At 39.5% G+C, this 25,595-nt stretch overlaps 1 protein-coding gene across 1 annotated transcript in view; it reads right to left on the bottom strand.

The window, feature by feature from the left end:
• MYO16 (myosin XVI) overlaps positions 1 to 24,456 on the bottom strand; it is a 366,678-nt gene extending 342,222 nt beyond the window's left edge. The window contains exon 1 of the mRNA XM_068180129.1: positions 24,309 to 24,456. The gene's annotated coding sequence lies outside the window, so the exon portion shown is untranslated. The remainder of the gene's footprint in view (positions 1 to 24,308) is intronic.
• Positions 24,457 to 25,595: the final 1,139 nt, after the last annotated feature.

Raw genomic sequence — 25,595 nt, 5'->3', positions numbered from 1 at the left:
TGAGGAAATTGCTCCGTAAATGTCTTTTCAGTTTCCCTTGCCCGCATTGTACCTATATATGGGTTTCTGTTACCTGGATCTTACCTTCCTCAAGATCCTAACTTCTGATTCAAAAAAGAAAGGGAAAAAAATCAAGAATTTACAGACAGTGGTAACAGAACCCCTGGAGTACAGCCAAAGTTAAACTCAGATTTCTGGAGACCACAACGAGGCAATTCCCAGTTTTGCAGCCCAAACACTGAATGAACAGCAAAATGGCTATGTAGCAAAAATCACCAGGCTCACAAAACCTTATCCTGACAGATCAAATTTCATTTAAGCATATAAGTTCATGCTAATTCAATAGAGACTTATCCATATTAGACAGTTATTGGACATTCTGCTGTGGTTCCAGTCTTTACTTTCAGTTGCATCATACATTGTTAGCACCACTTATCTTCCTGGTTTTCCTTAACTTACCTGCAGCAGAGCCTTTCATTCTAGTTTTTGCACCTTCTCCTTGTTCATTACATATCCGACCCTTTCTCTTGCCAGAGCACCCACTACTCAGAAAGATAGCCTGGCCAGGCAAGACCCTGAATATCCTCAGGTCACTCAAAAACTTCTGAAGTTTGCTCAGAACTGAGCCTGAGTTCTCAGCCTGAGCTTTGTGCTGTAGTATTTATAAATACTATAGCACAAAGCTCAGGCAGATATCCTGTCTGTGCACAGCAGACTCCCATTAGCATTAGTGTATAGCGTTGCAGTGTACTACAGCCACACGTTAGTGCTCCATACTAAGGGACCTGAAGCAGCTGTTCAAGAATACAAAAAAGGCTGAAAATAGAAAGAAGAATACAAATTACATGTTTAGTTGAAGCAGGATAAGCAAAGTGCTCTGCTATGTGCTTGACTGCAAGGTACAGTGCGTGGAAGAGCTGTGCCCACACATCAATAGCAAGGACTGTTTGCCTCCCTTGAAGAAAAGGAAGCTCACTGTAGAAATCCAGACCAAAGGGACCTCAAGAAAGGGACCTCCTTGTAGACCTTGCTGTTTCCCAGGGACAAAGTGAAAGGGCACCAGAAGTGAGCAAGTAAACAAATCACTACCAGCCCAGCACTATACTGGCTCTGTAAGCCTTCCTAATCTCCATTCACTTACCCTTTCGGGATGCATGAGAACCAAGTGAAAAACATTTTGCTAACAAGGGTGTAATGAAAAATGGACTTTATTGCATAGAGAAACTTTGATTATGAGTAAACACATTATTCTTGGTTATAAATTACAGCAGCACAAGCAAGTACTGTCAATAGATTTGGCATGGAAAAGACAAACCTGTTTGAAAAAAAGCTGCTGTGGAACTCGGTATGACTACATTACTCTAAAGGCTGTAGAGAAAAGGCCAAACCAAGTTCATTTAGGATTATAACCAGTTTTAAGCTGCATGAAGGTGGACATTTAATTGAAAATTCTTGCAAGAATTTAACAAAATAGCTTTCAAGAAAAATATTGTCAATGGTGAGTTTTCTAGCATTTATCCCTTTGGGCATAAATTATGTTATATGACCTTTTGGAATAAGACACGTCTGCAAACCCTTCATTAGTAAATTATTAGGCTGATCAAACAAAAATACTGTGGATATTTTTGTGCGTTTTCATTCATTACCCTTCAGCACATCAGCTTATCCTGGTTGTGCTGAAATCAGTAAGAGGTTTAACATTGACTTTTATAGGATTACCTCAGGCTAAGAGCATATGAACTTAGGCCTGGTGTAAAGTTCTGTGCAACTCTTAAAATACAGCAACACCTTCACTGAAAGATCTTTTTAAAAACAGATTAAAATACAACGCTGCTTTGTTTCTGGCAAAAAAGTATCACTAAAATGCCCCAATAAAAGGAAGCTGGCATGGTGCTTTGATATCTGAGAGTAATGGAAGAAAGCAACATTATACTGAAATAATAGATCAAGATTCAGTGAGAGACAAGTCAGATACTTAAAAATAGAGTTCAAATGTAAACCTAGAGCAGTCATTAAGCAAAGATGAATGGAAAAGTCAAGTTGTTTTTGAGGTTGGAGGTGGCAGGGTTTCCCATGTGGAAAACATGGTAATAGGTAGATTAGAAAAGCATTATATCAGGAATTATGAGCTCTCCTATATTGCTGTCTACACCTTATAAAAGGTGTTATGAGGAACAATGATGAAATGAGCTGTACATAATTATCATTTCCTAAAAAGGCTACTTAGCACTGAGGGAAGTTCATCACTCCGTTGGATTCAGAGCCCCATGAGAAAACCTCTATTATGAAGACACCACAGTTCTCTGATACAGGACTATATATTACAGTTCTTGTGAGGTTTTGTCCTGCCTACTCCTGCCTGCATTTCTGGCTTTGTGTACCACTGCAGTGATCAAAATATTTGCAAGACCTCTTTTTACACCTTTCCTTTTCAAAATTTCTTTATGGAAGTCATACCGTAAACTAATTTTCCCGCATTTCCTCCTCATCCAAAAAGTTTAAGGCAAGAGCAGCACATTACAAATCCAGGAGGTAAAATTTTGAGTGTTAAAAACAAGCATTTTGAAACGGAAAGCAAGAAGACAAATATATAACCATTACATTAGTGACATCTACTTCATCACTAATATGCACAAGTTCAGTTATGTGAACATATTCAGGAAATAATAAGGAGGATTAGATATTCAAACAATAACTAAAATCCTTGATAAACCAAGAGAGCAAAAATTTTAAAATGAAAACAGCACAGGGTTCTATAGTTTACCATAAGAGATTGGAAAAACAAAAGAAACTCCCAAATTAATAGAATTTTTCATATTCTATGATATAGCATTCACAGAATATGCAGGAATTAATTTACTCAAAAAGCCAGCATGCACCTGCAGCAACACCTCCCTCTGAACACATGGAGATTCTTAACTAAGTAGCAAAAAGAATCTTCTTCAGAAACACTGATGATGAGCTGATGTGCTGGTTTTGCAGTGGATTCCCAGAACTCGTAGATCCAGACTCTCCAGGTTTATCCCACACACAGAATCTGGCTCATGAACTCAACCAAGGCAAAGTTCACACTTCTGGCATGGGGTCAGAAGCAGGTAAGGCAAGGCACCTATACGTGCTCAGCTTTCCTCTGTGAAGGAGGCTGGGGGTGAGAGGAGCAGCAAGAGAAGGGTAGGACTGCCTATCCCGTGGGAGACTTTTCCCTTGGGATGGAGACAGTCCCAGATGCACACCAGTCTGACACCAAGCTGATGGCACCTGCTGCCAATGCTGACTCTAAGCTGGTGACACCTGAACAACTTGATGCAGGAAACCCCTAAAGAAAAAGTGCTAGTTCTGAGTCAGAATATCCATTTGATAACTAATCCACAGCATCTCCTATCACATTTCTGCACTAGGCCTGATGCTAACCTTACATCCTTCTTACTGCTGTTAACAAGTGGTAACAGCTTCAGATTTACATCCTTTGTAGTTTTTTCAGACCGCTATTTTGTATTTTCTCACCAGAAAATACCTCTCAGAGGAAGAAATATATTTGTTAATTGTCTCCATGAGATGGTACTCAAAGAACAGTAATGGCTCTATACAGAGCCCAAATGCCAGATTAAGTGTAAGGGCAGGGTTTTAGTAACAAATCTCCCAGGTAAAACATCCCTAACTGCTACAGAGCACAACAAACAGCAAAAGCCAACACCAAGCTTTAACATATAGAGCCAATAAAAAAGAGCATGGCACAGATCAGAAAAATTCATATTAATAGCAGATGAATCAATATCATAACTTGCAAATGTTAACAGATAAAAATCCCTTCTGATAAGCTCTGGTCAGTCTCCCTTCACCTCCAACTGTTCAAGTCCCTGTTCAGGCACCAAATAAGTGCCAGGGTTTAACCCCAGCCAGAAACTAAGCACCACATAGCTGCTGCTCCCACTCTCACCAGACCATCATGGAGAAGAGCAAAAGTGAAAAATTAGTTTTGAAACTAGCAGTCAATTGATTTTCCAGCATGATGAGCTGGTATGCTTTGACTGAAGCCTATTACACGTACCTTGTGTTATTCTATGTGGCACCTTGCTCTAGGATAGCTTTATTTTGGACAGAATCCGCATCCAAGAACTTCACAGCCATAAAGAATACACGCTGCTGCAGCTACACCCACTTCTATTTGCCTGCCAGCTGGCCAGGAGGCACGGACAAGACAGCATGTTGTGCTTTAAATATTTCTTACCCCTTAACAACCTAGGCACCATAAAACATTTATAGACTATTTTGGGCAGCATTTCATTGTAAATTCCATATGCTTAACTGAACTATCCAATGCCCAGAATGACAATAAGGAGAAGATTACATTTGAATGCACCATGTAGCAAGTATTCTTCCTTTTAGCTGCTACAGCCCATTATCTCCTAAAATAAACAACAGACAGCCAGCTTGAGCCATCGGCTGAGTTCCACAGTATTAGACACCTCTGGGCAGCCTGAGGGTGCACGTGGCTCAAACATCTACTCCAGGGCACAGTCTCATCTCCATTCACAGATATTTGCAAAAGAGAACACTGCCTGAAAGGGTGCTAGTTCTTTACTATGGTGTATAATGCAAAGGGAAAGAAGAAAGGCAGCTGCAGATCCTTTCCCCAAGCAAAATGTATGGTCTTGCTTTTAGTTACAGATATAGCCACATGATGGTGATGCACTTAAAATAAAAAAGAAAGTTTGTACTAGTATTTGAAGGAATTAAATAAAAACAGTGTTTGATCTACAGAATAATTTGATGCCTACTGAAGGGAAAGAGCTCTTTATTATGGAAAATCCTTTTAAATAATTTGTCCTTATATGCCATCACAAATTTACAAGGAGACTGAAGTAAGATATGTAACTTCAGGACATGAAGTAACTCATTTCTCCTGCACTATCATGCATTTTTTTCTTGCACATATGGCCCAGCAAAGTGAGACAACAGTACTGTCTATAATTTTACCTCTGCAGGGATAGACAATGCAGACTGGCACAGAAGAAGGAAGCGTCAGCTAACTGAATGGGTTTAATGTCTCTTACCTCTCTTGCAAATGAAACTGTGTTTGCCATATTAAGCTATAGGTGGCCAGTCTGGAGGAAAGGATGACCTTTTAGAGGCTACTACAATATTTAGGACCCTAAAGCAGCTCATTGGATCAGCAACCTAGTGATAAAGTAGTTCAGATAATCTCAGCTACATCCAACAATGAGCTCTGGCCAAATGTCAGATCTTTTAGTCTGCTCTGAGTAAAACTGGTCAGGCACCAGCCTTGAACAACAGCTCCAGCATAAACAGAGCTTCATACTGTACTCCAAACTTTTCTTGCTGCTTATCCTTTGTGTCACTCGACTGGAAAATTTGCAATCTATGCAATTTTAAAGAGTTTGAGGGTTTTTTTTGCCTAGGATTCAAACATTAAGTTGTTCTCTTGAGATCTATTTTATGTCACTTCATACATCCTTCTTTTGTTCACTACTCACAGCTCATAAAGTCTACTAATGTATCCTTTAAATACAGAAGAATCACACGTTTTTATTCTCATTTCCCTTCCTGCTTTCTGCTTGTTTAGAGCTGAAAGACAGCACCTTTTGCATTAAATCATGACCAGGCTATTAACATTAAAGAACCTTTCCCATTAAAAAGGCAATATATATTGACATGTGAACACTCCACTCCCAAAAGCTTTTTTCCCAACACTTCATTAACATTTTTCACTGCTGAACCATTATACCCTCCCATAGCATGTCTTTATTGTCCCATTTCCTCAGCATACCACTAATAACACAACAAAAGGAGAGGAGGCAATTGCAGATAAATCAGCCCAACTTCCCATTGGGCTTCCCTTCCACACTCCTGCCATCTGTGCTGGCTGCCACAGCACTACATATGCTTGCAGACAATACCATGGTGGTCACACTTCCCACTCCAGCCACCCGCGTCTGCTGCTGTGATTGTCAGAGTCCAGTACTTCTGCTGTTTGCCTTCACATGTTCGTCTGCAGGGACAGCTTCCAGTCACCAAAACTGGGGGCACACAGCTGAGTTCCCAGCACTACACTTGCCCTTCTCCTCAGGAGAACTGGAACCTCATCCCCAGGTTTGTACCAAGTAATTTACAATACACAGATTTCAAGATGTCAGAAGCAGCATGTTGTATTTTAAATGGCCTGTTTACTCCCAAGAAATTCCCCTGATACAACATTATCAGATTAAACTTTTCTCACACAAAAAAAAATGGTGTTTTCAAAGAAATAAATAAGCAGGAAGCTTAAATCATAAAGAAAGTTAAGAATATGTGAACACTTCTTTTGACTAGATTAACATCAGCAAAAGACAGAATCAAATATTGATCTATATTTCTGGATTAGCTTTCTGAGGTGTGCAACCACCTTTTCACAGCTGTGAACACAGCACTGCAAAAAAATTGATCATCACTCACTTTGCAATCCAAACTGCATGAATCATTAGTAGTTGACTCGTTAATTAAATACAGTAGCAGAATTCTAGATTAGTCCTGCCTATATAAGAGCACCATTAATAAATCTGTTTTTCAATTTAGGAAACATCATCTTGTCACAGAGAAGCCATTGTATTATTCCTGCCTAAGTATAATATTTCATTCATTACCTTGACAGGTCGCATCATTTAGGCTATCCACAAGAATAAATTTCATCAGCTTGAAAATGTTATCTCTGTGTCCACAGAGAAGCCCCAGATGCACAATGTCTTCCGTAAATCTCACATCAGAATTTTCATAAACCAGTGGGCACACAGAAAACCCTTACAAACAGGTTTTCAAACCCTTCTGTAATAGGTTTTGTCATTTATTATTGGGCACCACACAAAATGACTGTTTGGTTGAAGAACTCTTTTCTTCCCATTTTCCATTCTTCAGCCACTTGCAGTGTATGCAAAATGGAAAAATCACTTTCCCCCACATATTCAACAAGGAACACAAACAAATTAACCTGTCCTTAATCCTTTTACATTTCATATTACAATACAAACTAGAGCATTGTACAACATAGTCTAACATGTGTGAGTGTCTCATTTTTGATTTTTTATTAACATTGATACAATCTATCCCTCTTTTCTCTCAAGTATGGCATCCATAGCCAACACTTGTTCTTTCAAAAGACGGCTGGCGAACACTCCTGGTAAAACTACTTGAGAAACCCTCAGAAAATTGGTAGCTAAAAAGGGATTATTTTTTGAAAGTTTCTGCAAAACATCTCATGCAATCAAATTCACTCACACTTATTTGCTAGATATACGTGTACATCTTTTATATATACATGCACAAAGAGAAGCATCCTTTGAAATCTAAAAATATTAATTTAGGGACTGCCAGGCTGAACACATGATGATTAAATGACTAACACTTTGAAATGCTGAGATAGCAATACTGCTAAAATACCTGCTGAGATTCAACTCTAGCCTCATTAAGCAGATAAAGTCATCACTGTGGAAGTGCAAGATTGTCTTTTTGGCTAATGCTTAATCAGACTTCAAGTATGTATTGCTAATAACTGTGAATAATAAATTAATTCAAAGACTGGTTCTTACATGCATATAGAAGTCTGATGAATGGCTGCTAAGAGGTCTGTTCTAGAGACAGGAAGTATCTTATACACATTTACTAAGTGCATTTATTCATTCTGAGAAATCCTTAACAAGAACTTTACTATTTTCTGTTTCAAGTATACACAAAAGAAAATTTTAGAAAATAGCAACTTAGAAAACAAAGCAGAGACCAAATAAAGAATAGACATAGTTTAGTTCCTCTTTTGCAACATTATGTTTCTAAGGAGTGTAATCAATCCACTATAAGTGGTGTTTTTCTAGCGTATGTTTCTACATAAGACAGTTATTTTACAGTAAACCTGTAATATTTTAAAAGATTTTCTTTGCCTCCTCTTCTGAGGACAAAATTCTCACCCACAAAATGAGTATGACCAAAATTCTGTCTTTGGTGACCTGTGGTATAACAGCTTTGAAAGGATTAGATATCATACCTATGAAGCCAACTTCTGCTCCTTCAGTGATAAGATTATTTATTACTGAAGGAGAAGTTCCTATTTTAATAAGTTGTCTATTCTCTTTTACTCCCAAAACACATCACCAAAAAAAAAAAAAAAAAAAAAACCAAAACAAACAACTGAAAAAACACCAAAAAACCACTCCCTAGATGTCTAACCAGTAATCCATAATTTCTACATTTAATGCTCTTAATGTGAATTATGTAAAGGTATGGTGACCTACCTGGAAGGCAGAAGCAAGGATCCCATCTTAATTTGGTACAAGATAACAGGGTTTTTTTCTTACAAATGGATCTTTATACTTTTAAACAAAACATAAAATTTGGGAGACTAAAACAATATGTACTCAATTTCAGTGCAATCTTATAGGATTTCTAATATAGGGTATTATTTAATTTGTACTATATTTATTACTAATAAGCATTACTAATTATTACATTAGTATTACAGTAAATGCATTTTTAAGATCCTGCCTTTTCTTCTACAAACTGGTATGACAGCACTGATTTACCCTGGAGCTAAACTGAATTACACCAGGAATAATGTAATTCACTCTGGATTTGCAGAGTTGATACACAGAAACACACAATCAGTTGGGTTGGAAAACACCTCTGAGATCAAGGACTCAAACCTGTGACTGAACATCACCACCTCACTTAGACCATGGCACTCAGTGCCACACCCAATCTTTTCCTTGAACACTTCCAGGGAATGTGACTTCACCACCTCCTTGGGCAGCCCGTTCCAATCTCTAATCACCCGTTCTGAGAAGAAATTGCTCCTGCTGTCCAACCTACATCTGCCCTAGTGCAGCTTGAGACTGTGTCCTCTTGTCCTGCCACTGGCTGCCTGGGAGAAGAGGCTGACCCCATGCAGCTACAGCCTCCTTTTAGGTATTTATAGGGAGTGACAAGGCCAGCCCTGAGCCTCCTTTTCTCCAGGCTTAACACCTCCAGCTCCCTCAGCTCCTCCTTATGCACTCCAGACTCTTCACAACCTTTGCTGCCCTTCTCTGGGCAGAGATAAATAGCATTTACCTTGCATCCAAACAGAGAATAAAATCCTTAATCTCATCACTAGCACAAGAAGAAAAACAAGAATGTAAACCTCTACAGCTCAAATCCTGGTCAAAACAGAGAGAGCTGTCACTAGAAGCCGAGGCCATAAGGCAGTGAAAGCCAGTTCAGTCTATGGTGTTTGCAATTGTTCACATACATTTTTGTCCTCTGGTTTTAGTAGACATGATGCAGTCAGTACAAGGGAATGTGTGCAAAGACAGCAATAGGGGGAAATTTGGTGATAAGAATAATAATATGAGCATTATAGAATATAATTACCTACATAAAAAGGGATGCTTTCCCCTCAAATTAAGAGGTTTTGTCACATAACTATTGCAAAGACAGCAATAGGGGGAAATTTGGTGATAAGAATAATAATATGAGCATTATAGAATATAATTACCTACATAAAAAGGGATGCTTTCCCCTCAAATTAAGAGGTTTTGTCACATAACTCTGCAGTTCATCTTATTTTAATGGATTCTGCTTGCTACTTTCTATCATAATAGTTCATGAAACAGTTCATGAAGTCCTTTGGCAGAAATTAACTGCATTTATCGTGTTACAATGGTTGCAATTAAAAAGGCAGTATTTCCACCCTGCTTCAAAATAAAGTATTAAACAATAAACTGCTGTCTTCTTTGTGCTTACAGAAGTAAGATTTTGCTGATATTTTATGAGGCAGAAGTCTGCTTCTTTTGAATTATTTTAAATAAATGCAATTTTCTTGGTTAAAGACACTGAATAAATTATACTAATGATGTGCTTTTTAGATTAAATTAATCTAAACTCAATATCATCTATTCACAGACAATATAATAGACTAAATCAAGATCAGTGCAATGTCCATTAAAGGACAAGTAATTTTTAGCTGCAATATATACAAAAAAACAGGCTTGCAGAAATTTTTTCTTAACCACATAGCTAGGGTTCACATTTATTCTGAAACCATTACATATACAGCCTTAAATCTCAGACTATAGCAAGAAAAAAAGTATTCTTTTTTTCCAGAACAATGTTTTAGTGTTGCACACCAATTTCTCATGCAATTCATATATGTAGTAATTCATTATTTCAAGGGAAAAAGATGCATTAAACATATATGTCCATAAAGATGCAGGAGCATTTCAGCTGCACTACATTCAGTGCCAGAGATTATAGTTCCTACTTTGCCTACAGAGGTTGCAATTCAGAGGACAGTTTCAATTTCAAAACCAGCCCTTAATTAGTTTGTGTTGCCAATTGATACATTTTTCTCCTTAAGCTCTAGTATGGTTATTTTTACCACATGATAATATGCACAATGCATTTAGTTTTGCTATAAGTTCTGAAAATATTTTTATTCCTTTTTCAAATAAATTTGACACCCTTCTCCCAAGCATACTTTTATAAACTGCCTATTCTCTTTCACTGCCCAAAGACATCATCATAAAAAAAGACAGATGCCCACACATTAATCCATAATTTCCACATTCAATGCTCTAAATGTAAATTATGTAAAAGTATGGTGAGTTACCTGGAAGGCAGAAGGAGCCTTGTGGTTAATAATGTCACTTATACTCACAAATTATTACAATTAATTCTTTAAAAGGTGAGCCCAAGAGTTGTATGATAGCATGGGTTCAGTACTTAGCCTCTAAAACTGAGAAAAAGAAAAACCCTGTATATATATCAGTCCATTATTTTCATAAATATTTTCATAAAATTTATAAGAGATTCATAATCTGACAGTTCAGTTGCAGATTACAGGATTTCATATTTATGATTTGGTATTCCATATGCAAATAATTGTAAAGGTTGTTGCTGAACTTTGATGTTGGCCAGCTTTCAGGCTCCCACACAGATGCTCTCTCATCCTTCCTCCTCAACAAGCAGACAATAAGATGGAAAAGGTCATGGATCCTGATAAAGATAGGGAGATCACTTACCAATTACCAAAATGGACAAAACAGACTTGATTTATGGAAAATTATTTTAAATATTTGCAAATTAGAGTAGAATGGTGAGAAACAGACATAAATGAATCTAACCCTTCTTCCCAGGCCTTCCATTTCCATCCTTCATTGTGATTCTTCTGGCTCCTTCCCCCACCCCTGCAGGAAGATGGGGAAATGGGTTTTGTGGTTAGTCTATGGACCACAATAAGTTTCTCTCTGTCATTCCTTCCTCCTGAAATTTTTCCACTGATCCAAATGAGTTCACATAAATGAAGGGCTCCAACATGAGCCCTTCTCAGAGGCTCAAATCCCATGTGGGCCCTCCACTGGCTGCTTAAATTCCTTAAGGCCATGTCTGCACACTCAATATGGGTTTCTCCATGGCTGTAGTCTGGACATCTAGCTGCTCTGCCATGGTTCTCCATGGGCTGCAGGGAAAGATCTGCTCCACCATCAATCATTCCTGCCACAGGATGCAGGGAAATACCTTCTCTACTACTGTGCACTTCCTCCCCTTTTTTCTCTGACCTGGGTGCCCGCAAGGTTGTTTTTCACACCTTTTTTCCCCTCACTGCTGTTTTCTGTATTCCCCTTTCTTAAATATATTTTCATAGAGGCACCACCAGTGCCCAGCTGAGGGTCTCAGATGTGGGTACAGAGGGTCCATGGAGTCAGCTGGAGCAATGTTTATCAAAGGGCAGTTCCTGTTCCCATACACAACACCCCAACCACTATCAACACCCAGATACCCACACCCAGTGCACTTATTTTCTGAGAAATAGGTTATTTCCATACATCACATCAGTCTACTCAATTCCTCATTCTCCCAAAGCAAAAACTGAATGTACAACAGCTACCATTTACTAGGAGAAACAATAAATTAAGTTCCCAGTATAACTGAGGACAGCTTTTCCCTGATACAAGCCACTCCTGAACACATCAAGCAGGACAAAGGTGTTCACAAGCATTGGTGCTGGCAAGGTTTGTTCTAAGAAAACTCCACATCATGCTTAAACCAGGTGATATTATATAGACAATCTTTAGTCTGGAATAAAGACCTCAAAGAAATGTTTTTGTTTGTTTAGAGAACAAAATGTATACAAAATATAGAAATAGCTTAGCATATTCATTGAGGAACTCTAATACATAAATTCATTAGGGAAGCAATAAACAATGCATAAATTAATTACTTTGTGCTTATCCTCATTAAATGATATTTAATGAGTTAATAAGCTTGAAAAGCAATGACAAATTGCAAAAGTGAATGCACAGTGTTTTTTTTTTTTAATAAAGCAGCATGTCTAACTGAATGCTGAAGCTCTGGATAGAGGCTGGTAACATTTATGTAAGGTGATCACTTTATTTTCTATCCTTCATGAGCAAGCACCTTCTGCCACAAGTTTTGAATTTGTCAGAAAAGCATCAACTTTACAAAGTTTGACTGCTGAACGTACTTTTACTAAGCTTCAGAAATCACCCCCTCCTTAAAATTAATTTTGTACAAATTAATTTGTATTACAGGATAACTTTCAGCTTCTTGGGAAATATTAATCAGAAATGTCCAAACGTGCATTTGTATGTGCACACACAGATACACACAAAATAGGAATATATTGGCACATTTGAGAATTTTACTCAGGCTTTTGTGGCCTCTCGCTGTTTGAGAATGAAGAACATGTAAATGTGTTGCCACAGTCACAAACTGGACAGAGGCCAGGCAGCACTGGAGGAAGTCATATCCAATGCCAATAAATACTATAAATTTTGTGATGGGGTATGAGCACTCCTGTGGTAAACACATTTTTCTTAAGATTATTTTATAGAAGTACACAGAGAAAAGAAAGAAAACAATTTTCTATTTCTACTCCTTGTTTTTCTCATGTAGAATATGTTTAGAGAATTGTTTACCTAGAGTGATTGCTTAATTAGATTCTGGTGAGGCTTGTTTAAGCCTGATAGCCAATCCACCTGTGTCTGGACTCTGAGAACAGGGTCACAAGTTGTGAAGGAATTAAATTTAGTAACTACTAAACAAGTAAGAACAAGTAAGTTTGTAGTTTTAGTATCTTCCTTTATATAATATATTAATGTATTATAACATAGTTATAATAAAGAAATCATTCCACCTTCTGAATTGAAGTTAGGCATCATCATTTCTTCCCACTAAGTTCACCTACATTTTACAATACACTCCAGCATTAACTGAGCTGTGTTATTAACATGCTATGGAAGACTTGGTGGCCCCATTTGTCATGTCATAGATATAGACTGTTTATGCTCTCATTTTCTGCAGCACAAAGGCTCAAAGTCCTGTGTTCTAGCTTGTGATTTAAATAAAACAAAACAAAAGCCACACAGACACATTTTTCACTTGCTCTCTTCCCATGCCAAAATTGAGAGAAGATGGCAAACTCCATTCCACAATAAATTAGTCATATTGATATTATAAATGCCTTTATTTTTAAGTAAAATATAACATCTTCAAATTATCGATGCATTAATTAAACAAGATTCAGTGAATGTTTCAAAACACAGTCCTCTCACCTTCCCAGGACACCCACAATTCACAGTGAAACTAACAGTTCTACCTTGATAAAATATTTAAAGCAATCTTTGACCATTGCATGAGCAAACAATTCCCAGATAACCTTGGGATATTAATCCAATTTCTCAACTCTTAAATTGATTTTTTTTAACTCCTTACTTAACTTACTTAAGCAATCCAATTCCTCTTTGTAGGGACAATAAACTGATAAAGTAGTATTCTGAACAGAGACTGTGAAACTTTTCAGGGATTCTCATTCCTTGGATTATGCTCCTTTTTCCAGGATATTAGTGTGCTTAATTCCTGATTCATTGAGAATTATGAGCAATATCTAGCAAATTTCAATGCCTAGGATTACATACATACACACATCAAAGCATTTTTCAATATCCTCCAGCATGACCAATCCACACAAGTAAGATCTCGGTATCAGTTGTCAGCATAAGAACACTTTTTAAACAAAATCCAGAGGAACTCAGCAACCAAAGCAGCATCAGAGAAAGCTCCAATATTAATCTTGGATCACATAAAATATTTTGTATTGCTATGACAGCATCACAATAACCCCACAAACACAAAAAGAAGTACACCTCACAAGAAGGTATGTGCTGATATTACACAGCTACCAGAAATTCTTCCCTTAAAAGTAAATAACTCTGTAGCCTGATGTTTAAGCAAACCTTCAACTATTTCAAAACCTAGTCACACTGTAAACAAAACCGTATATCCATCAATCACACTAATTCTTTAGACACTTTCAATTGATTTTGGTCACTTAAGACTAATTCACAAAGGATTTGGAAGTCACAGCACAGCTAAATGCCATTTCCATGATTGGATAAAAATGTGTATTAAATAAATCAAGATATACTCATGTTACAAACAGGTCCTCAAGAGTTTTGTGCTGACACTTAGGCAATAAAAGAGCTAATGAGAACAGCTATATTCCGCTCAGCACAGTTTAGGATACTAACAAATTAACTTTAGATGATTTGTCATCAAGTCCCTGCAGGAAGAAGCCACACTATTTAGGGGGAGTGGGGGAAGAAGAAAAGCAGCATACTTATCTATGGAAGTCCTTGATCCCAGGCTAACTACTGTGATAATAGTAAAAATGATACTAGAAATAACATTTAACAGGGAATAATTGTAATCATTGATCTCAGTAGTAATCATGTATTTTTGACAGGCACTTTAACCTTCATTCATGTCTTTATTTTCAGTAGTCATGATAGTATTTTAAAAGAACAGTATTGAACAGGAATTTAAATGCCATTTGAAAGAGAAGGACCACAATTCATGGCTTCCCAAATTTACACAAAATAGCCAACGGAGTCACAAAAAAAAAACCTGGGTGGTAACAGATGAGAGTGTTTGGGTTTTCTTTTTTCTATTTTCCTTTAATATATCTTATTATCTCACCTGTGCACCATTATATCTGTGGAAGATTAAAGGTCAACAGTAGCCAGTGGCAGCACCAGCTGGGAGCTGGAAATGGCTTGTAGTTTTCAGCTGTCAAATGTTGGCTAAAATGTAGTAAGTGCAAATATGACGTGATCTGCAAATCTGTGGCTTTTTTAAAATTACCAAGAAAAAAACAAAGGATTTTGAGAGATCAATTCAGTCTGTTATATTATTATATAACATTATATATTATTATAGTCATATATAAAGTATTGCAAGTTGCTCAGTCTCACTGGTTCCCAGGTTAGCAGAACTCCCACCCATGTTCTGTGCTTAAACACCAAAGCAAAACAGAATTCTGTATCACACTTAATCCACCCCCCCTTAAAATGCCCTGAATGTCTTTTCTCTATGGCTGCAAAATCTTGTGAAAGTAGACATCATCAATAAAAGGAGACTAAATAATGTATTTATTCTTTCAGTGGTATCTATGACTTGTCAATGTCTTACCAGCAATGAAAGACAAAAATGTAGAAACAATACTGGAAAGATGCAGGAGTCACCAAGTAGCTGATTCTGTAGCAAAACTACACAATTTCTGGCTTTGGGTCCAAGCTCACACTTTATATACAAAACGGTAGCTTTCATAAAATGGATGTGTCTTTCTCAGCAGCAGACTCCCTGTGAGAACTGTGTGTGCTTGAAATGAGAAGAAATTCACATATGCACACCCAACCCACCAGTAGGACCTAAAAAAGAAGAGGTAATGTTTCTTCCACAACTGTGAGTTCAGCAAATATGCTGCAATAGCAGCCACAACGCTGCTGTCCTTTCTGAGAAGATGAGCTAGCATTTAAGAATGGAAGACACCCAGGCCCACCCTTAGACATTCCTAAGTGCCAGTCTCTTTAATCAGCACTGATTGAAACCTTTTGGAATGCACACAGCCAGACTACCAGTGCCACCATACTCCACCACCTCACCCTGGCCTCTCAAATATTCTCATTCCCAGTCTGGAAGAGAATGCTTGCATTGAGTCAAGCCAAGGGTAGATGACATAAGTGCCTATGCTTGTCTTTGTGTTACATTTTTTGGATTTCAAGACCAGACAACTGGTGCAAACAGCTACAGCAAACTTCTGTGGTCCATCACCCTCATCGTGCATCACAAACCACACCAGAAAAATTTACCTGCCATGAAGTCACTACATTACACAAATGGGTATGGCCATGCATGGCTTGACACACCTACAAACAACCTGGCAGAATAACTGGTTTTGTCCCTTCAAAATAGACAAATATTTTCCTTTCATCCTGTTTCCAGGCACAGTATGTCCTGTGGTACTTGCTCTTGAATTGCTGACAAATTCAGTCCTACTCACTGGAACTGACTTTCTTGAATCCTATGGATTTTTCTTGAATTACAGTATTTAAAATAATAAGACCTAGCTAGTATAATGATGGCTTACTATGTAAAACAGAAATTGAGCACATTCTTAGCTAATGAAACTCCTCTGACTTAAATTTTGTTTTCTATCTTATTTGTCCCTGTGGACACTACCTAATTTCCCCTCACTCTTCTCATCTGATAGACTGAAAGCTTTTGGGGAGCAGGGACTGCCGTTTATTGTATGTCTGTAAAGGACCTGGGCCACCAAAGTCCAAAGGCTTTGATGTGCTACTGAATTTCAATGTCCACATCAAATAATGAGGATCTTTGACTGCTCTTTCTTGCAGACACAATTTGCAGTAGCTGTATTTAAAACTAATAATGAGAAGTCTGTTTGAAAATAGTGTTTTCCTTTCTTGGAAAAGTATATAAAGAACATAGTCAAACCACCTTACTCTGCCCTCTTGCACTGTTGGGAACTAGATTAATTACTGATCAGGTATTCAGGTCCACTGGAGCACAACTTCCCTCTGGCCCATGGAGAGCTTCAGCAGCAGCAGCAAATGCTGCAACCAGCAGGACGCTGCCCAGCTGCTGTGGGCTCTCCCTCTTCATGCCCAGGATTCCTCTTTCTGCAACAACTGCACAGTTCCACTAATCCAGTGCCTTTAATATAGCTTTGTAAGGGAAATGCAACATCAATCTCAGACATTCTCTGTTTGACTAAAAGTTGAGGAAATATGATGGTGGGTCATCACCATCATATACTCACCAATGCAAAAACTACCAGTCCTGTACCAAGAAAAAAAATTTCACTGTTTTTGGAGGAAACAAACAAACAATCCTTCGGGATTCTGGAAGGAAATAGCTGCAGCAACTGAGTATTAATGCACACATACATTCAGAAAGCATGATTAGTAGTTACACCAAAAGATGAAACACAAAAAAAATTTACCCTGTGGATGAAAGTTACCCTGAGCCAGCCTTAACTCACTGAGATCGGATTCCCTATCCTGATGAACAATTTTGGCCTCAAGGGACCAGCTGTCTATTAGACTGCCCTGCAGGTCCTATGTGCTGTTTGTACACACATTTCCTTTCACAGGGGGAGAAAGTGTATGTCTGGAAATATAGAAAAGATGATTAGATACCAAAATACCAGTTAATACAGATTTGGAGTAAAACTTCTGATGGCTGTTACCATCCACTTACCCCTCTGCATATTAAGGTGAAGTCATCACCAGGGCTAGGGTCTCTTTACTGGTAGTGCTCATATTAAAGCCCAGCTAGATCTGACATTCAGGAGTGGTTCCAAGCCATTTCTGTCAGGAAGGAGGGGTTAGTAAAAGGCAGAAGACCTCCTGTGAGAGTGCTAGAGAAATGTCCCAGGCAGAGGAAGCAAAACTTGGCAGGGTCTGTGCCCATACTGTCGGTCCAGAGCAGACCCTGAAACAAATTAGCCAGCCAGCAATGCCTTGTTTACCCTCCCTCTACCTCTTCACAAGGAACTACTTCTCCAACGCTGGTAGGGATACTGAATTCATTAGCATATATGTAGTGTGAACAATCAGGAGACTTGAACCTGGGACTAAAGTGAGAGCCAAATTATTTGATGCTAAAACACACTCAGTGAGGAATAGTGAAAGGGCTCGAGGAAGTACTGGGCCACTTGACATCAAAAACAGTATCTGTGGTAGGAAGTAGAAGCAAAGCAGAGTAGCTTGCAGTGTTTTTATATCCTTTCCTTTATATGGCTGTGTTGGCACACTGGGAGGTAGACGAGCATGTCCAGCTGGGAAAGGAAGAGATGTGACAGGACTGAGGAATCGTGAGCCCAGGGCACGATCTCGCATGCTGAAGTGGCTCTGGCTGTTTTGCATTAAACGCACATGTCCATGCTACCAAGCACACAGCAGCTCTGCCTATGGATGAACCATTTGCTTTTACAAAGACAAATAAGCACAAGATTAGTTTAAAAGCCTGCTACAACTGTTGAACAATAAAAGCAAGTGACAAGCTTTTAGGCTTAATTGCTTCATCCTTCAGTCAGGGAATAAGGTATTACGAGCCTGAGAGCTTGTCTGTTTCTTTTCCAGTTACATCCATTTAACTAATAAACAGATCTCTCTCTCTCCAGTTCTTATTTATATGACATTATTCCAGAGTGGATACAAAGCTCCCCATCTTCCAAAACATTAAAAATCTAGCATGTAAAGAGAGAAGATTATTAAGTTTTAATTCTGCAAAACATGAACTTCCTTCCAGTACTAAGAATTAGTCAAATTTATCAATCTCTGGAAAGAACAAGTTTGCTCATCAAAACTGAGACAACACTTGAGAGACTTTCCCTGAGGAGAAAACTAATATGGACACCCGCTTGATGGGCCAGGATATTCTCCACCAGGTTCTCTGCCCAACAGAAACACTACATAGATTACCAGGAAACAAGCTACCAAGAAAACCTTTATCCTTGTAAGGCCATGCTACATTTCAGAGCAGCATTATGGCTGCTCCAAGTTGCACCTTATCATCTGTGTTTATAAGAAAACTGCCTTGGCTATAAACTGCAAGCGCATACAGCCAGTAAACCCTGGGTACACCCTGAGTCCTCCTTTTCATCGTCTGAAGGCCAAAGATAACTGTGGTATAACAAGATTCAATAATACCTTCTCCACTAGGTAATATCCGAGCAGAATTTGATCCTGCAGATGCACATTCTAAAGCCAGTCATTTGGGCTTCAAAAACTGATTATAATTTTTTTTTGAAAGCACTTGACACATTTTGTCTTTGCCATCAAGTAGAAGTACTGCTATTTCCTTATAGATATTGTACACACAACATTGTCACAGAAATAAGGCTTTCTATAAACACTAGAAGTTAGTGGTTCTGTTTTCCTTAAGGGTGAATTTTCCATAAAAAGTCTTGCTCCAGCACTAATTGCAAAATTAGCAAGAAGCTTATGAGTAATTAGATTGGGGTGTTAAATCATGAATGTTCCTTAAATAAAACTCCTAATTAGGACACATCGCGTATTTATCTACAATCTAGATCTGACAAATAACAAAAAATTTCCTTTCCTAGCTGATATCCAGGACACTGCCAAGGAAATACTAGGCACTCACAGTACTCCCTTCAGGAAGGCTCATTTGACTTGCACAATTACAGGCAAGGGTGTCTATGCCCCTCCACTTTGATAGCAAAGCAGACTGACATAGTAGAGAGAGTCATGGCCATAAATTCAGATACCTACCACCAGAAAGGTATTCATCTCTCTCTTCTGATGACACAGGAAGTCTGGGCACTTGCTCAGATTAAGCTGCTGTGATGGAATTCAGCTGCTGATACCATAAAAATGCAAATCTCTCAACAAAATCCCACCTTCTACATAGTATTTCTCAGACTCTGAGATAAATGTAGTTGGATAGATGCTTTGTTTTATTACACCTAATAAAACACCACCTGACACAAACGCATCTCAACGGAGAATTGATCCACAATAAACTACTGCAATACAAACAGCAACAGTTACAATTTTACAGCCCCTTTACACCAAAGGTACTTAACTGCTTCAAAACAAACACCACAATTACACTGACATTCCACACATCCTGCAGGCAGTCCTTCCAAACATTTTGTATCTTGTTCAAATTTCAAAACAAAATAATCCATTTTCTCAGAAAAGCAGAGGTACAGATATTTAGGTATCAGAACCTTTTTTTTTTTTAAATTTACACCAGTTTTTTTCAAGTCCACTGAATATCATTTCATGTGAACACAGAATTTCTATTTGCAAGAAATATTTCACCCCCAGTTTGACACTGACCATCATAAAAACTAATATGTCTTCTGAACCACAAGCAGTATCTTTCAGTTACCTGGATTTTACTGTCTGAAGTGGTTTTGTTCTATGCTCGTGCTGCAGCTGCAGAACTTTTTCTCTCAGCAACTCACTTGAGAGGGACTTAAGCCTAGAAGCACCAGAAAAAACAGCACTTCACAGTGCCTGTGAAGCTTTATTGTTGATACTGTGTAATTAATTTTTAGTTCAACTTTAAGCATCCCTTTTCATGTAACACCACAGTAACTAGCCCATTAAAAAGATTCATATTTCCTATATCCCTTAGAAAAAAAAAAAAAAACTCAGTCATCTCTTCCTACAGCACGAGGCAGAAAACTATTTTTTATAATATTTTTCTGCTATTGCAACTTACAATAAAATCAATTGTTTTCCAGTGGATGCATTCAACCCTTTGTATTAAAATATTCATTCAGACTTATAGAGATGTTCTGACTGAAAGCAGGTTGGGTGTTTTTTTCAGAAAGAAAAAGTTTTGCTGAAACAGAAGCCTTTCTGCAAATGGTATTGCAAATCTAGTATGTAATTTTGGGGGAAAATGTGATGATCACAGATCTCAGCTACATTACTCAGTAGCCGAGTCTTCACATTGTCACCATCAAGACCTGAAGCCAGGTCCAACACTTCAGGTTATACACCTTGCTTTTATGATCCCAAATATTTTAGGGAAGAGAAAAATCTTTCCATGACCAAACTGATATAATGTTTGCATTAACACTTCCAGGAATTAGAGAGTGATATTTTAAAGTGAAACATTTAGAATGAACAAAAGCTAAAATCCATTATCCAACGCTCCTCTTCTGCATGTGTAATAAGATATGCCAGGAATATACACATTAACAGCCATCAATTAGAACATGATTTATTAATAATTGCTTCACAAAAAGGCTGTGTGAATAGCTCTACATATACACAAATATTAATGTTTATTTGATTGTTGTGAAATGTCTTAAAAAAGCTACATTAATTAACAGCTATGCTTGGCACCACATGAAACACACACCTTAAGGAAGATTAACAAATCTAAGTGCAAAGGTTAGAGTTAGATGCCTGCCAGGATGGTTTTTTCCTCTTATTGAGCAAAAAAATATTTGTCACCTTTTTCAGAAAGATGCAAAAAACTGTAATTCACAGGAACTTGGCAGAGATGTAAACCAGCAGGTCTGTCCCAAAAAATGGCAAGTATCTCCAGTAGTTGCTGTTGTTGTCAATATGTGATAATACAATATACCCAGGTACCATCAGCTGCATCCCCAGCTATTGCTAATTTTGTGCAGGATTATGACATTTTTCCATGTTCACTAGCTACAATTATTTTAATAACAGTCAGTAGCAGAAAGAAGGTGAGGTGGAAAAAACACAAAGAATGTGCAAGTGAGGTTTGCTAGACTATGATCAGAAAGACATTAATAAGCCAACACAGAGGATTGAAATGTTACTGACAGACTATACAGAGTGGACCAGGCTGCTTTTCTGGGGTTGAGTTTTTTTGTTGTTGGTATTGTTTAGTTTTTGCTACATCTTGTTGGGTTAATTCAGATGAGAAACTCGCTATTTTGTCACTTTTTTATAGAACTGGACAAAGAAATCATGTTCACAAAAATATGAATAAAAGCAGTATTTAGATTGGAAGAATACTTTCTGTTGCATCTCACAATTGAACAAAAAAACCCTTTTCTGTGTATATGTATATTGAAACTGCATATTTAAAGAAATCAGCCTGAAGTAACTTGCTGGTTAGGAAAATCGTGTGAGACAGAAGAGGCTGATGTTCAACTCTGTAATTAATCTCATTGAAGTGTCCCATTTATAATGGCCACTTACCTTATGTTCACTTTGTCAGAGCTCCCATGTCTAAGGTAAGAAATCATTCCCTTCCAAAAGAGTAAAAATGTGGTTGAAGCTGCTGTTCTGTCATTTCATGACAAAAATATTTTAAGGCAGCTTTAACCTAGATGTCCATTTTCCTTGATATGACACCCAAGCAGGGATCTGAATTTAGCACTAAGATCTTGTTTACAGGGGTGAATGCCAAATGCTTTTCATCTCATTATGCTGGTTTGAAATAACAGTACTACTTAAAAGTTAACATAGTGACAACATATGTTAAGAAAATGCAAGAGCTCTTTCAAAGCAGTGCAATAAACCATGATGGTCACTTGCCTCAACCAGCACTACAAATTCCAAGCAAATTAAGCTCCATTGAATTCCTACTGTATAATTACAGAATATAGGATACCCCGTGTAGACATATCCAAATAACTCTGTACACTTCCAGCTGGAATTATTTAGATTTCCCATTTCAAAATATTTCAATGTTTATTCTTGTTACACATTAAATATAGGTTCTTTATATTATACATCAAACATTATTGCTAGTACTTAGAAAATTATTCAATAATCAGGAAAGATTCAATTCATAATGAAAATGTATTATAACAGAGACAAAACATATAAAGCCAATTGATGTCTGGAAACTGAGCTCTGGCCTAACCTATAAAATATTAGACAACTGGCTTCCTCTCTGTTCCTTCGTTTTGCAAATTATTGCTGTACCTGTGTCATCTTTTGAGGCCAAGGACTGGCTTTCTCTTTGTGTAATGTGATTTGCAGCTGGGATTTCTGAATGCTGCTATAACACAAAATTACTGCAACGTTCAGAGGTCTGCTCCAACAATCACCCTAATCCCAATCTTTATTGGTACTTTTAATGGCACCCCTGCTGTTACAGAACAATAGCCCACTCAAGAGAACTTGTTCCATCTCTTTAAATCTACTGTAAACATACACATATATACATGTACTACTTATTTACATAGCATGCTTTTTTGGGTTTTTTTTTTTTTTTTTTTATGCTCGGGCACATCTCAGATGCTGGCAAAGGAATCTAGAATTTTTTTACACTCACAAAATCAGTCCTAAAGCAAAACGCCAGCTAAAAGGGCTACTACTTCAGCACTGCCCCCTCAATTTTAGTGTAACGTACTGATAAAAGTGATACCAGGACTATAAGCAGAATTTACGGGAGAATAGAAAGCTCAACAGGAGAATAGTCTCTTATAAAGTTGTGGGAACAGAAGTCAAGAGAAAACACGATCTGCCTGAGACTCTACACAGGAACAACCCACAGCAGGAGACAAAAGTTCCTAAACTCACTGTGTAAACACCTAAATTGCATCATACCTCTCCTCCTGAAGCATACGGGATTATCCTGACACACTATTTGCTATCTTGCTAAAGGGAAGGAAAAGTTATTTTTCCCCAGAGCGATCCTCCAGATCAGGATCCCATTGCCAGCAACCCCAGCCCTGGGGTAAAGCCAGGGCTGCTGGTATCCAGCCCCGTAGCCGCAAGTTTCCAATGGCGAAAGCCGGGAGCAGGAAGAGATCCAGCCCGGCACGGCGGCGGGGGGACAGGGGGTGAGGAGCCACCCGAGGCGAGCTGGTGCTGCAAACCAGCCTGGCGCTAACACTGCTCTGAAGTCCTTCTGTCACCCATTCGGGAGGCACACTCCAACAAAAGATTGGGATTTAACCAACTGACACTACCAATGAAAGAAAATGTTTATCAGAAAATCGCCATCCAGCTGCCTGTCAGCACAGATTTCCACCAGCGGAGTGGCAGGATCGCGGCAGCCTCTCCGCCCCAACCGGGGGCTCGGGAAGGGCAGCGGCGTGTCCACAAAGGGACTGGTTTAAAGGAAAATGTCCATCTGACGGAGCCTGGGCTAGTTCTCTGCCCCCAGCACACAATGAGCGTGGGCTGAGCCCCGCACCGCACTGACCCCCGAGCTTCCCTGGCTCGCTCCCCACCGGGCGGGTCCTGCCGCCCCTGGCGGAGCCGCCGGCCGCGGGCAGGGCACGGACACACGGAAAAAAGGAAAGCAGAACAGATGAAAAAGCACACGCACCGCCACCCTCTTCTCTCCCCTAATACTCACAAGAGACCACCGACCAAATCAGCCCGCTCCCGGTACGGGAGACCGGTGGTGCATCCCCCCGCTGCGGTGCGCGCCTGCCGGGCCCCCCGCTGCCCTCCTCCCTCCCCCCCTAGGGTGGCACTCACCTCGGGGGGACGAGGCCGGGCTGAGGAGCCGCCTCTCTGCCGGTGCCGGGCAGCGGCGGTGCGAGGCACACTTCCACTTTCTCTGGGGGTCTCTCTTTGCCGTGCCGAGCAGAGCCGTGCGGAGCCGCGCCGCCTCTGCCTCCCCCGGCACTCCTCCCCGCCCGCCCCTCGCCGCCGCCTCCCCGCGATGCGAAGCGAAGCGAAGGGAGGGATGCGAAGGGAGGGATGCGAAGCGGTGCCCAGCTGCCGGGCGCGCCGGGCCGGCTCTCCCGGCACCGCCCCGCCCCGCTACCTGCCGGGGCAGCCCGGGGGCGACGGGGCGGTTCAGAGGAGAAACCCTGCACGCCAGCAGTCATCCCGCCGAACCCCTCTTGCGTCCTCCTGCCTCCCTTTGCAGTACTCACCTGCCGTGCTCGGAGCTCACTCGGCCCCGCGGGGCACGCCGCAAAGGGCTGATGCTTTTTCGGGGTTTGACATGCTTTGTCCGCCCCTCTCCTTCGGTAAACTGCTCGAAGGAAGAGGCCCGGGAAGGCTGTGTGTGTGGGAGCAGTCTACATGTACTTCAACACAACAAAGACCCACTTGATTCCCTACTGGCACCTAATGCCCAACAAAAGAGAAACGCTGGGAATGTCATAATTATCACCCCGTGAAATGGATGCAAAATCAACACTTCTTACGAGGTTGTACTTACAGAACAAAGGGCAGCTTGGATGCGTCTGTTTCTGTCCCGGTACTGTAAGCAGTTTGCTCACACCCTACTGCTTTAGAGCTGTGTTTCCTGGCACTGTAGGTAGAAATCTTGCAAAAACAAAGGCAGGGAAGCTACAAGTCACAGTGACAGTCTTTTGCCACCCTATTGAGCAAGGAGATTGGCTGTTATGATATTTTGCCCACAGATGAGAACCCTGACTAACTTCTAGCTAAAGTGCACATCAGAGCATCTTTTTTCAATGTAAGCTTAACAGGAAGCATCCTAGCAAAGTCCTCACTAGACACTGCCCTACACAACACACACTATGTAGTCTTCCACTACATCCTCTCAACAGCAGCCATCTTTGCTGTCCTAGCAGGATTCACCCACTGATTTCCTCTATTTGCAGGGTATAGTCTACACCCCACATGGGCCAAAACTTACTTCAGGGTTGTATTTACAGAAGAAAGTGCTACCTGCTCCCACAAGCCTTTGTAGACTTAGCTGGCAAGCCAATGATACACAGAACATCCACATACCCACACACTATGAAATACCATAGAATATAAATTCCTACATATTAGATTACCCTT

Source organism: Anomalospiza imberbis, chromosome 2 (genome assembly GCF_031753505.1).
Source record: "Anomalospiza imberbis isolate Cuckoo-Finch-1a 21T00152 chromosome 2, ASM3175350v1, whole genome shotgun sequence".
Lineage (NCBI taxonomy): Eukaryota > Metazoa > Chordata > Aves > Passeriformes > Viduidae > Anomalospiza > Anomalospiza imberbis.
Note: the sequence above shows the minus strand (reverse complement) of the source record. Positions and strands in the feature narration are given on the sequence as shown.